Source organism: Phalacrocorax carbo, chromosome 12 (genome assembly GCF_963921805.1).
Source record: "Phalacrocorax carbo chromosome 12, bPhaCar2.1, whole genome shotgun sequence".
Lineage (NCBI taxonomy): Eukaryota > Metazoa > Chordata > Aves > Suliformes > Phalacrocoracidae > Phalacrocorax > Phalacrocorax carbo.
The window spans coordinates 145,750-159,608 of record NC_087524.1 but is presented as its reverse complement, the minus strand read 5'-3'; the positions used below and the strand labels follow the sequence as shown (position 1 = coordinate 159,608).

The window sequence follows — 13,859 nt, the reverse complement described above, 5'->3', positions numbered from 1 at the left end:
AGTGCATTATTAAATCCTGCCCCAAAAGTTGATGGTGCCAGCCTTCACCAGCCATGTGTTAACATTAAAAAGCAACTGCTTCCATTTTCTCTCCCTCAGAGAAGACAGAAACATACCAAGAACATCTACAAAACTATCTGGTTATCCTCCAAATCACTCCTTTCCTGCCAGGCACGAAGAAACTGAGCAGCAAGGCAGCAGAGCAGGTGTGCCAAAACCATTGTTCATCGTGACAGCCACCACAGTCTGCTTCCTTCACTCCTCTGGCTGTTTGTCATGTTTCCTCTGCCTCAGATGGGGAACACTCTAACCCAGAATCAGCCTGTTCGAGTTTTAAAGACACCTAAAACTCCTAAGTTACAGTCAATAATCTCAAAGTGTAACTACATAAGTCCCTGTATGTCCACAACAACCCTTCTCTGTGAAAAGAAAAAGAGGTTTCTTGAACTGCCAATAAATAAATAAGTCTAATGTACTAGAAGAAGGACCCATCGCCTCAGACAGGGGATATCCGAGAGTGACCTTTTTACACAGACAAATGAACCCAAAATCTCACGGCCACCAAAACAGGGAGACGGCCACCTCACAGGAGCAAATACAGCTCACAAAATTAGCACTTCTGGGGGGATGGGAAGAGGGGAGGAGGGGGGCTTGCTTTATTTCCTACTGGTTTAGTGAACTGAATCAACTCATCAGGAAGTTATAGCCAGGACAAGGAGAGAAGGAATTTCTCTTCCAGGTGTGGATAAGCTGAGCCCTGCCTTGGCAGACTAGTCAATATCTCAGGCAGCCTAAAACACATTGGGATTACAAAGAAATTGTTCCTTAAAAAAATCTGGAATGCATTTGAAAAGGCAGAATATATTTATTATATCCAATGATGAGCAGTGGAAGTGATATATAGATTATTTTTTCCCTCCCCCTGAGGTGACAAATGCTAGAACCAGATTTATAATTTTATTGAATTAAATAAAACCTCTGCTTAGTATCACCAAATGTATGAAAATAGTGAGTTTTTTTTTAAATCTACAAGTTTTAAACAGAGATGTACTTCATGCTAAGCTGAAGCAGTGAAAAGTACGGAATAGTAGTGGTAGGCTTCCAAAATTCACAGAATAATTACTATTTATTTTGGAAAGACACTGTACAGAAGGCAGGGGGTCAAGAAACCAGCCAAAGCAGTTGACTTTCATAAATCAGCATATTAAAATAATTTTTAAAAAGCTCTACATGTATTTAATACCTCATTTCATTATCAACTTTCTAACACAGAATTCAACAAGTAGAGGGAAGCAAAACTGCATCTAAATTATCAAAAAAAGTAGTCCTGAGAGCTTCTGACTAGGTAACAGTTACACTGGAAAGTAACAAAGATGGGAAATTAACTGCCAATATCCCTTCCAGCTGTGACAAATGTTAAGGTGAGAAGAGACTCTGACTGGCTTAATCTTCAAATTCATCACAGATACTATTAGGAGAAGCTACAGTATGGTGGATCAGAGGCAGCTTACAGCCTAGAAAGTGCCTTTCACACAGGTAGCAGAACATAAATAAAATGTACACATACAAAACAGCATTAGACAGCAGGACTAGAATATCGAAAAGCAAACTATTAACAAACTGAAGTGATAAACTTTCTTTGTATCTTAGAAACAAAGACAATCCACATTGAAAGACAATTATTTTTTAGCTTTCGGTACCATATGTAGGAGAAAATTCCCCGTGACAACTTGGATTCAATCAAAAAAAGAGTCATGTCACAGCAGTGGTGACGCTGAAATAAACCAACAAATTTAAAAATCAGAAAGACCTACCTTCAGAAGCCACTTTTTGTTACGTGAGCTCCACACGGGTATTGCTGGAGATCAGAGCCGGTTCAGAAAACTCTCAGAGGACTCTCTGCTAGAGTAAACGCTCTGAGTAATACTTACATGGAAAAATTATTTAAGGGAGGAGGAAAGAACTAGAATAGTGTGGGAGGGGACAACCTGCTGTTTCAAACAATAGGAAGCTGTTAAAACAAAAAACCAAGGGCCTCCCCTCAGCACAGGAAAATCTCATTTGAAAAGCCTTGCCCCCACTGCCACCTACCAGGCAGGCAGTTCTGACAACAGAGATAAGGCCAGAGGCCCAGCCCCACTTAGCAACAATTCCCTTTGGAAACAAGGCTAGGCAAGAGGGAGGAATGTTTTCCAAACCCTTTAATGAACGGGACCAAACTGGGGGCAGAGGAGGGTGAGACAGGATTGTGAGGAATGACTTCATTTTACAGAAGCAGCCTGACTGCGAGGCAGGGCTAGCCTCAGTGCGACAAGTGAACTGGCAAGGTTCCTGCGAACAGTTTAGTTAAACATGAAGGATGCTTTCTCATAGGAGGGGTTGATAACCAGGAGTGACATGTAGCCACTTAACAGAGAAAATGCAAAGGACTCAAAAGATCGCTTCAATTTTGATCCCTTGGTTTAGAGTCCCACAGTTGCAATGAAAATCTAAATGCGGTTTTTCAAATAACTATTATTGCAGGACAAACCCTGGAACGATCCCCTGTAGTTAAAAGCCAGTAATGCAGATCAAGAAAAAAGCAGCTTGTTCAGAAAAACAGATTCCTACCCCCAAAACCTCCAATAATCTCAGTTATTTAAGCTCAAAAGCAGCATTACTACATGATTATTCCCAGACTCTCTTACAGCACAGCTCCAGGACACCAGTGCCATCCACATTCAGCATTGATTTGTTCTTCTAAAACGGTCACATTCATAGCACAGACAGGGAGAGTTACTATACAGCCAAGACCAAAATAACATTAAAGAGAACTTTGGTTACGTTACAAAAAACAACACAGACCATTGTCTTTCTGTCCTAGCACAATATAATGCTAACAAACAGAATCAGATTGAAATACAATAATACTTTGGACCATACAGGGTGTTGAAGACACTATCCCCACTGGGACCATTTACCTAACAGAAACAATGCAAAATGAAACAGTTGGAATACAATTAAATGGGTTTGTCTTAAGAACAATCCAGTCTTGCAGGATAGAAGGGGCTGAGCCAAGTTTTAACTATGCCTTTCCCTAATTATAGAGTTTTGGTGAGACAAAAATAGGAGTTAGAACAAAAAAAGGAAAAAAAAATAGCAAACGCACAATAAACAGTGTTTTAACTTGTGATGCTTCTACATATTTTTCTTTTTTTAAGGTTTAGTTTTATGTGTGCAAATCTCATAAACTAACTTTCTAAAGCATATTAATAATTGTGAACAAAAACCAGTATAATATTCAGTAACCATGCTGGGGTCAAAACCTGCTCCACAGCTGTGTGTAACAGCATGTTAACTCTGCAGCTCTCTTTCCTCAAACAGCTTGTTTCAAGGAACACAAACCACTTAAAAGCACAAGTAGCACTACCAACAGAGACATTTCCCAAGCAAAAGCAATATGCCAATCCTCATTTTTATCATACAGAAAGAATGACCGAGTCTTCCAGGTATCTCGCACCATTACTTGCATCTGCAGGTTTCCTTTCAAATATCCATACAAGTCTTACCAAGAGCTAGCAAGTCCATTTGTTCAAGTAGCATTATGTCCAGGGCTCAATGACCTGAGGCTGGCAAGCACCCTTGCAGAGAAAACACTAGTCTCTACATTCCCTTCCTCCTTCTCATTCCAAAGGCCAAAGCATTCACCTTTTGTCCTCAGGCACAAAGACCACATAGATGCTCCCCTGACTCCACAGACTTCCTTGCTGAGGTAGTATGGGCCAATGCTCACGAAATGGCTGGAGCACCTAAACCAGTAATACCAAGAGTTTTGTAGTAATGTTTACAAATTCTTATTTGCTTCAGCCTGTTTCCATCATTTCAGAACTCTCTCTCAGCTTTTTGCTAAAATGCTTCAGGTGACCACACATACTCGAGTAACTGCTGGAAGTATGGATCAGATTGTAGATGTTTTCAAATACCTGCTTTGACACAATTTTACACAATCCCTCAGCACGTGCATAGCAGAGACTAATAGTTACCTGTCTAAACATCATCCAGTTCTTCAACACTTAATTGTGTGAAGAAAGCATGAAAGTTATTTCTAGAAGCTCTCTTTAAAGCAAGATCAGTTCTACTTCCATCACACCTAAAACTAAAACTTTTTAAAATCATACAGCAGCAAAGGACAGGTAAGGGTTTTACTACTAAACTAAATCCCTCTGCATCAGACAGAAAATAAGATTTCACTCCCTGCTGCAAACAGTCAAACAGCAAGTGCAGCTCCATGCCCTGAACAGAAGCAAGGGGACACATCCCCAGCTGAAGCACAACAGCACTGCTATGCTTACAAAAGAGAACTTTGCCAAGCAGACCAGCTAAGCATCTGACTCACTGCCACCAAACTAAGAATTCAGAGCAATTACCACCTTTCTGCACAGAACAGGAAGGAGGAAGAAAAAAAAATAAAAGATCAAAAAGAGCATTTCCACTATTCTAACATTTCCCCTAAATTAGGACAGCACAGCAACCCTCGAACAGCTCTGGTCAAGTACTGCAAGCCCTTAGGGCTAGTAGGACCTGACAGCAATGCTAGCAATTACATAGCCATCCATATAGCTGCCTCAGACTGAAATGAAGCAGGAAAACCAGGCAAGATAAAGCAACAGAAACAAACCCGGAATCTCTCTTCCTCCCGCCCCTTCCTTGCCTTTCTGCTTTGGTTCAGAGATCACCAATCTGAGAAGCAAACGTATTTGCAGACAACTCTATTAGAAACGTGTATGCCTACAGCATACCTTCATGGTTAGCAAGATTAAGAGAGATTGCCTAAGCAAATGACAAAAGTGTAAGTTAAAATAAATTAAGAAACAAAGTATAGGTGACAGAGAGCTGCAATAACTCTTCTTTCAATACTGAAAACAGTTCTTTTCCCAATGTCTGCCGAGACATACGATTTCAGCTTCCTTCTGCTGTTGCAGATCATGTAGCTTCCTACCCAGCAAAGGCTATGCTAGCCCTTCCTTTCACCTTCGAATAATTTTCCACTGCAGCACTCCTACTCATAGAGCTGTAAATGTCAGCACATTTAGTATAGTTTAAATACCATGCTTGTCTATATGGAGAAGTTTGTCAGGAGTAAGTGCTACTTGGTGAAGATGCAGTTTCTTGCCTGTCTTCAACAGAGAAGCAGGCTGTAGAAGTTCCTGCCCACCCTTCACAGATCACTTGTTCCTCACCTGGTGCTCTTTTCTGCAGATGGCAGCCTCTGTAGGACCACACTACAAATTGCATAATGAAAACACTCTCAGTTAAAAATAAACAGAAAATAAGAGTATGAAGGAGACTATTATATTTTCAGTTATTCAGAACACAGAGCAGTCCTGCAGTAAACAGTTTTAAATGGTATAACACAGACCAGCAAACTACAAGGGGTATGGGAGCTTCATCTATGAGCTTTGCCACCAAAGCCAAAATACTATGTAGATGCACTCATTCCTTGCACAGGTAACTTAGTGTGTTTTATGATACAGCTATACCAACCTGCCAGCTGCTACCAGGGCGGATCCATTCACCATCATGTGCCCCTTCTGCTAACACTAGACAGAGTCTGCAAAATGAGCTAGTATAGGGTGGTAAGTCAGCAAAAACCAACTCTACCATTGGAAATAAAAATGATAGGGTTTTTTCATCAGCTAGCTCACTCAGGATTCAGCAAAGCAGGCCTGGTGAGCAACACCTCTTGACAATGGCCAGAGGTTAGATTCTCTCACCAGTCAAAGCAGCTGCCCTTCCATCTGCAGTCAGACACCTGTGTGGCAATCGGTAACACAAACTAAAGTGTTGTTTCACTTAATTGTGGGAAACACCAGACTCTCCCTAGCCTCATGCTCCCACTGCTTCCAAGTACCACGTTGAGCTGTGAGCCAGTTGCATGAGCCACTTCAACTGAGAGCAGTCACACCACACAGCCAAGCAAGGAGAGAGCAGGAGCACCCAGCCAAGACCGAGCAACCCACCCAGCTGTTTCCTGAAGCAGCCACAAGAAACTGCATTGGGCTAACATCATGCTGTGCTCCAGGAGATATCAGTTCAAAACAACTGCTGCAAATTAAAACCCCTGGTTAATCTTTTATAGCCTCTTTGTTTTAAGTAAGTGCATTCTTCTAGGACAGTGGGTTTTAGTTTACAGTATGCATCCCCATGACAGTATGCATTCCCATGACTTTTAAGAAGTCTGAGAACAGATGCTTGCCCCCTTCACTGAAAACCTTTGAGGTAAAAACTGTTAATTCTGTGAAGCAGATACAAAGCAGTGACTATCACCAACTTTTTTTTTTTTTTGGGGGGGGGGGGGGGAAGGCAATGGGGAGGGGGGTTTGCAAAAGACAAGCTCATGTTCCTACATCAGCTGTGCATTTTTCAATAGGAGGGAAAATAGCCAATAAAAATCTAACAACAATCTAACAAACTTTAGGGCAATATGTTCAAACATATTAGGCAAACACATATGCTGTGCGCAGCTGACCTTCTCCATACAGCAAGAGAACTGTTTAATACTGGGGTGGGGGGAAAGCACAGCAAGATCTCGATTTTACTTTGTCAACACAGTTTGCTTTGGTAGGGTGGACACAGCCTTAAAGCCAAATGGACCCATATAATGAAAACTGGTAAAAATCAATACTGCTTCTCCTTTACCATCTGAGCTATCCTTTTATTAAAATCAGATTACCTAGAGCTATTCAAGTAGCTTTTGATTTACAAGATGAGCAAAAAGCTTTTTTTGCCATTTCTCAGTATTTCTAAAAAATATCCAAACATGCTGTTGTTTTGGTAGTTATCAACAGAGAATGAGAAATAGTTTTGAAGACTATTCAAGAGGCTGACTAACATGAGGCCAGAGTTTTTACGCCCTGTGCTTTCCTTCAGCTTTCCAATTGCTCATTCTCACCCTTGCACAACCTTTTCCAATACGGCAACACAAACATTCATGTGGCCACAGAGACAACCTGGTCGTGGTAAAGTGTGACAGGATGGAAAGACAGGCCAGGGTAGTTTGAAGCCAGATCTGTTCCTCAGTGTTCCCTACGCAGCCCCACAAGTATTTTTTCGGTAGGGTGGCTTGGGGTGGTAGTACCTGTTAAATTATTTCAGAAGCTGTGGTCTGTAGTCTAAATAAAAAATCTAAACTAGCTTTAAAAATAAGCTCAGGAGCAGTGAAGTGGAAAGAATTCCTTTGTATATAAATTCCAGTCCTCAGCTATCAAAAGCACTATCGCCATAATTCCATTTCCAAACCTTACGGTTTGGCAAATGAATCTGGCCCATTTATAACTGTAAGCGTAATACCAGTTTGTATATACAGTTTGTATACACACTTAATGTTTTCCATTTAACTGAAAAAAGCTGTCTGTCTTCTTTCTTATGTGTATGTACTACAAGGCGGAGCGCTCCTCACTGAAACCAGTCCACCTTTTGGCAGATGACTCAAAACAAAAGCCTACTGGGAGAAAAAGAAAGCACTAGTAACCTAAGCACATCACAATGAACATATCCTGCTAGCAGTTTGACTTTTTACATCTAGGAACTCTAACGCAGTGCCTTGAACTAGTTTTATCCATAGCACTGGGAGGTTTGGGAGTCAACAGAACAGCCAGGGTGCAAACGTTACCAAACACAAACAGGAACCAAAATACTACTCTTTACCAGAGACGTACCCCGACAAATACCACAAATAACTGCATTTCTTGTTGCTACTACACTCCTAAAACCAAAGTAAAACCCAAGAAAAGCAATTCTATCGCACACTTATTCCCAGTGACTGTAAAACACAGTGCACTGCATTTAATCCATCCTGCTTTCTGTGACTTCCACCTCAGTATGTGGACCAGAGCCAAAAGAATGCTTTATAAATATCCTACCAAAACGAGATGGTAAAAGGTCTTCCTGACTACAGGTAACACAGCAGGTTATAGATAACTGTTAATCAAACAAAGCACTAAATTAAATTTCTTGGTCAAAGCACAAGCACATTCTTTGAATAAGTGTGATGCCATGCCGTGTCCAAAGCCACAGACAAGTTTCCCATCACCTGTGCAGATGGGGCAGACACACATGCTGTTTTATGCCCTAAAAGGCATGGTGCAAAATTTGTTTCCCTGTAGGAAAAAAATCTCCTGTAGATTAAATATGACCCTGAGACATTCAGGAATGGATTTAAAGTTTGACTAGGTTGGGAATCCGAAAAATCACTTTTCCTGCATAAAGCATGCACACGGCATTGGACCAGCGTCACTGTAGTGATAAATCTGTATCCACTTTTCCCAGAGTCAAGAACTCACATAATTCTGTGACCCTAAATTGTGGCACCCAACCCCTAAACCTTGATACAACAGGATCTTAGCAGTGCTGTGGTCCTTGACAGAAAACTTGCAAGAAAGTTTTGAGAAAGAGGATTATGCAAGATTGCTTCATCTGCCTGCATCAGATAAAACCAATGCTTTTTCAGCCTCTTATCTGATATAAAAAAAAAGGAGATGACAGGTTGGAGGTGGAAGATTCACTTTGGAAACTACATAACATCAGTGTGAAACCAAAATGAAGTAAAGCTCACAAAGAAGTTTTCCCTACCTATATTCATTTGTTCCATTTGATATTCTAGTACCTTGGCTTTATTAGTTTACTTTTGTATCACTTAATTTAACAATAGAAAAAACAATATCACAGTTAGAGACCGTAATGAGTCTTAAAATTTTATTGCTTGTTTCACAGCCAGTGAAAAGAAATTGGTTTTAAGATGCTAAAATATCAACAAGGAGGGCAAGAAATAGCTGATGACTTCCAGAGGAAACAATGAGCCACTCGCCAAAAATCTATGGAAAGTAATAGGTGCTGTAATGAAAAAAATTCTTAGCAGTTAGAGAGATTTTTCAGGTAGAAAAGTAACTGCCCAGATTTCACCCTGTAGCCTAAACCTGTTATGTCCTGGATTGCTTATTTTTTCACGTTAGCCTGGCATCCTAAAGCCACATCACCCTTTTGAACTACAAATCTGCTTCTGACAGAACACTGGTACTCTCTGCATAAGTATTAAAAAATATAGTACTAATTAAATACTATAGCAATGTGACATTCACTCAGAGGTTCCTTTCCCCCAGGTGTGAGGCACACACAAAGCACAAGTATACATTAATATACCTAAATATAAAGACTCCATTGGTCTTAAAGCATACTACATTAACATACTTCACCCCCCTTAAAAAAAGCCACTGTTAACGTAAGTCAACTGGGACAACACATATTCCAGGACAAAGGCTGTTGCAGCCCATCTATCCATTTGGGATGCCCACTACAAATACCAATACAGAATACCAAGTAGCACAGAACATCAGCAGCTAAATTTAGAGAGTAAAAACATCATCCATTGCATACGGATTAGATTGAAGAACTATGAAGGCCACAGATGAAAGAAACCTGCAGAAAGATGGATTCATAGGTATGTGTTCAAAACTAAAAATAGCATGTATCGTAACAAATACATATCGCCATACATTATTTTTCTTTATTTTAATGAGGAGTTACTCCAGAATCCTGCTCTGTAGACTGAGAGACTAAATCTGCTTAGGAATCTAACACAGAAATCAGATGTGGTAGAGATGGGCCTTTCCAATTCAAGACTTCAAATCTTACCCTACATTCTTAGCATAAAAATACCAGAGAGACCTCCCTCTAGTCTTGAGTCAAGCCTGATGAAGCCTTGTTTTACTTTGTCACATCCTTCTGCTACCCAGAAAATGACAGAAGTCGTCCAACTTTATCTTCACGTGACAATTCCCTTGGGCAGGGAAGTTTTTTCCATTATTTATTTCTGCCAATTTTAACTTGTCTGGTGAAAAGTGAACACATTAGGCAGAAATTAGAACTGCAGATATAGAAGTCTATTTATCATGGAGATTAAATGAACATTCAAAGAAAGGTTTCAATGTCTCCTCTACCTTTATTTTAAGAAAATTTGAAAAAACCCAAAACCAACCAAAAAAAAAATCCCAAAACCCACAACCGAAGCCATAATCATTACTTAACCTTTCTTCATCAGAACTAGCAGATGCAATTCCTGTGCATGTGAAGATTTAAGTGGTGTAAATTCAACATGGGCTTTCACATTCCCACCTAACTGGCAAAGAGCATGGCCGTTACTCTTTGCCATACAAGCAGGCTATAATCTCCTCATCAGCAAGGGAGGAAGAACAGCTGTAAGACACCTTACATCCCTCCTGTACTCCTGACTCTGGTGTTTTGAACTGCCTTAATTTACCCAAGTATCAGGCGTTCAGTTTAACACAGCACCTTCTACTAAGGCCAGTAGGTACACAATTCATCACCATGTGAAATAGAAACAACTAAGGCAGTATCTGGTGTTCGTTTACTGTCTCAGCAACAGTTTAAACAAGTAAATACAAATGAAGCATGTAATATTGTGTATGCCTATAGAAAAAAAAGCTAAAGGTTATGTCTGCAAATACTTAAACACCCTGCACACAGCACATTTTCACAGTGTATTTTGCTGAAGAAGAAAACCTTTCGTTTGCTTATACAGCAGCCAGAACAACACAAAGTAAACCGGCACCTACTGCAACAGACCCGCACCGCGAAGCCTTCCCCGCCTGTGCCGGCGGCAGGACCGGGCCGCACCCGGCACGCCTCGCCCGCCCGCCGCCGCCAGGGCCGCGCGGCGCAGCGGCAGCTCCCGCCACGGCCGCGGGGCGCCGGCACAATCACCCGGGGAGCGGAGCGGGAGCGGAGCGGGCCCGCAGCCACCACCGCCCATCCCGCAGCGCGGGAGCAGCAGCGGGAGCCAGGGCCCCGCCTCCGGCACCATGACGTCACCGGCCGGTCGCGCACCTGATCCCCGGCAGGTCGGGCCTTAAAGGGACATCGGCGGGGCCCGGGCGGTGAGGCGGCCGGTGGCGGGCAGTAGCGAAGGTGGCCGCGCTCAGGTGACGCCCAGAGACCGCCGGCTTCCCCAGGGGCGCCGGCCGGAAGCACAGGGCCACGTCTGCGCTGCCCGAGGCCTGCCAACACCTCCGCCTGCCGGGCGTGTAAAGAGACCCTTCAGTCACGTCTGCCCTCAGCGCCTGGGCCGCTTGCCACCCTCCCTCCCGGGAGAAAGTTACCTCGGGGTACTACTTACGTAAGTAACTGGGGTAAGCAAACCACCATTCTGGTGGATTTTGGCAGCATACCTCAAATCTTTTCCCCTTCTTTTCGCAGCTCTTCAAGAGGGCCCGTGGCCCCAACATGATGTCCCTCTCTGTGGCACCTGCCATTCAGGAATCCCATCGGCAGCGCTTCTTAAGCACCTGGAGGTCACAGCTTTCCTCTTTCGCACCCAAAACCACAGTGCCAGTTTGCCCATTGGCAAATGGAGGCTTGCCCATTCTAAGGGGCACCTACAGGACCAAATACAGAACAACTAATGCTTTAATGTTAGGTAATATATTTCTGCCAGAAGAAACCAACCAACTCAGTGTGGCACAAAACTGATAACTGTTCAGTTTCTACCATCAATGCCTGGCAAATGAAATCCACTCAAAATGTAACTGGGACAAACCAAACCATCATCACTATCCTCTTCCCCAATCAAACCCAATTGTCCTCTTACCCTGCTCAGTGACCCTCCCTACTAAGGAAATGCGCTGGAGGACAAGAGACCTTTAAATCGGTATCTCCATCACATACCATTAAATGTGGAAGAGAGAAGAACGAAATGGAAGCTATGAACACCAAAATTTTCTATTCAAGACACAAATTCAAACAGAAACACAGTACTTCCTATACTGTGTCATCATTCCTATTTATATCTAATCAATACAGAAACATTGTATTGCCGTATACCCAGTCATGAAAACACGGTAGCGTGACTTAAACCTCAAGGACATTGCTGGGAATTCTCAAGCTGCACCCAATGCAGGCACTTTATTTTTTACTCTACTGTTAGCATAAAGCCACCAGTCTAGACCAACTACCACCATTAATTGTCACGTCCTCCAACTTTCACGGCAACTTCATGCAAATAAATTCATCTCTATCTGCTCCAATTCATCTGTAAAGCACCAACACATCATACTTTCCCAATTCTCATCTACGCTTCCAGTGATAGTTCTTACATTTAGATCACAAAGATGAAATTATAATAAAGTGTCACACATTGCCCAACTAATATCATAAAGATTTTACTTAACCTTCTACAGATATTTTAAAACAATTATTTGATTCTGCAAAAGTTCTCCTTTTTACTTGTTTCTATGCATGGATTCCACCATCAATTATACCAGCACTCATGATAAACAGTGTCGGCCTTTGGAAGTGCAGCACTCAGAGCAGAAGATGAGAGACAGCATTCTGGTTTGCGTATAGGAACAGGTGGAGTTATGCTTTTACACAATGTATTATAGCCCCATACACAAAATTTTGCTTCTTGCTTTAGTAATAAGGAAGATACTGTAAAAGATACATTTATTACAACACCTGAATTACATTCAGCTCTCATTTTCCCCTAGAGATTATTCCTTCCCCCCCCCCCCCGGCATTTTAGGCATTGATATGTCTAAAAAAATTTTCTTCACGTTTAGACCCTCCCCCCCCCCCCCAATTTTCTGAGTATTTTTAAGATCTGTGTTTCTGCTTTACTGAGGTTACTTGAGACTACTATACTAAATTATCAGAACTATCTTTCAGAAAATGGTGAATGTGATACAGCATGTTTTCTAAATCAAAATTTCACATTCATACTAATCTTATGTGGACAGAAGTTACATGACATTATTTTATTTAACTACTTTTAAAAAATATTTTAGAGTAATCTGAATTAAATTGATATTGATGGTAAGCGCCAATGCTAAACACTTGCAGAACTAGGGGATCTCATCTTCTCAGCTCTCTAGGCTATTATTCAAACATTAAAAGATATAAGTTTCTTGTTTTTTCATCTTTCATTCTAAGCTGAGAAACAGTGTGGAACAATCAAAACAGTTATATCTAGACTATAATTAAAATAACTCACTCATTGTCAAAAGCTAGGTTGTCCGTTCATTAGTGCTAGTTTCAATTCTGCATCACATTTGCTAAAATTGTAGTGGTAAACAATGGGATTTTATTTTAAAGTATATTTAGAACAGATTACCTTAATTATTGATAGTATTAAATGTGAAATTTAAATACACTCAGATATTAAATATTTTTATTGAAAAGTATAATTTTAAAATGTCACATTAAAAAAAAAAAATCCCTCGGTTGATTGTTATCCATCCTGTTTGGTGCCCTTTTGATCACTGAGCTCCCACCCTTACAGAGATGGCTATGCAGCTTCAGTTGGAGCCTGGAAGTCGGCTCTTCACAGCTGACAGATCGACTATTGTCTATGGCATGTTTGCAGCGCTATTGCTTATCCAGACTATTGTGCTGCCTTCCTGTTGCCTTCCCCTCGAATCAACTATTAAACTAAACCAACATATTTACACACATTACCATCCAATGTAGCTATCCACCAGCAATGTTGAATATTCAAGCTGTAATTAAGATTACAGCGCAGTTCTGTTTTGCACAGTGAAATCACAACAAAAATCACTTCTAAACCTTATTTTATGCAAAGACCACTGGATTTTTTTTCCCCAATCTCAGTAGCCTAAATAAATTCAGTATCCTTTTAGTAGCCTAAATAAATATGGTGTCATTTAAGAGCACTTGGCTACTAAGCGGGTCCAGAGGAGGGCCACAAAAATGATCTGAGGGCTGGAGCACCTCTCCTATGAGGACAGGCTGAGGGAGTTGGGGTTGTTCAGCCTGGGGAAGAGAAGGCTGCGGGGAGACCTTATTGCGGC

The 13,859-nt window shown here is 41.4% G+C and overlaps 1 protein-coding gene across 11 annotated transcripts in view; it reads right to left on the bottom strand.

Moving 5' to 3' along the window:
• USP54 (ubiquitin specific peptidase 54) overlaps positions 1 to 13,859 on the bottom strand; it is a 102,508-nt gene that overhangs the window by 69,559 nt on the left and 19,090 nt on the right. The window contains exon 1 of one of the 11 annotated variants that reach the window (XM_064463592.1): positions 10,611 to 10,803. The exons of 9 other annotated variants lie outside the window; for them this stretch is intronic. The gene's annotated coding sequence lies outside the window, so the exon portion shown is untranslated. Of the gene's footprint in view, positions 1 to 1,814; positions 1,933 to 10,610; positions 10,804 to 13,859 lie in introns of those variants that run through there. One more of the 11 variants, XM_064463593.1, reaches the window with a different exon arrangement.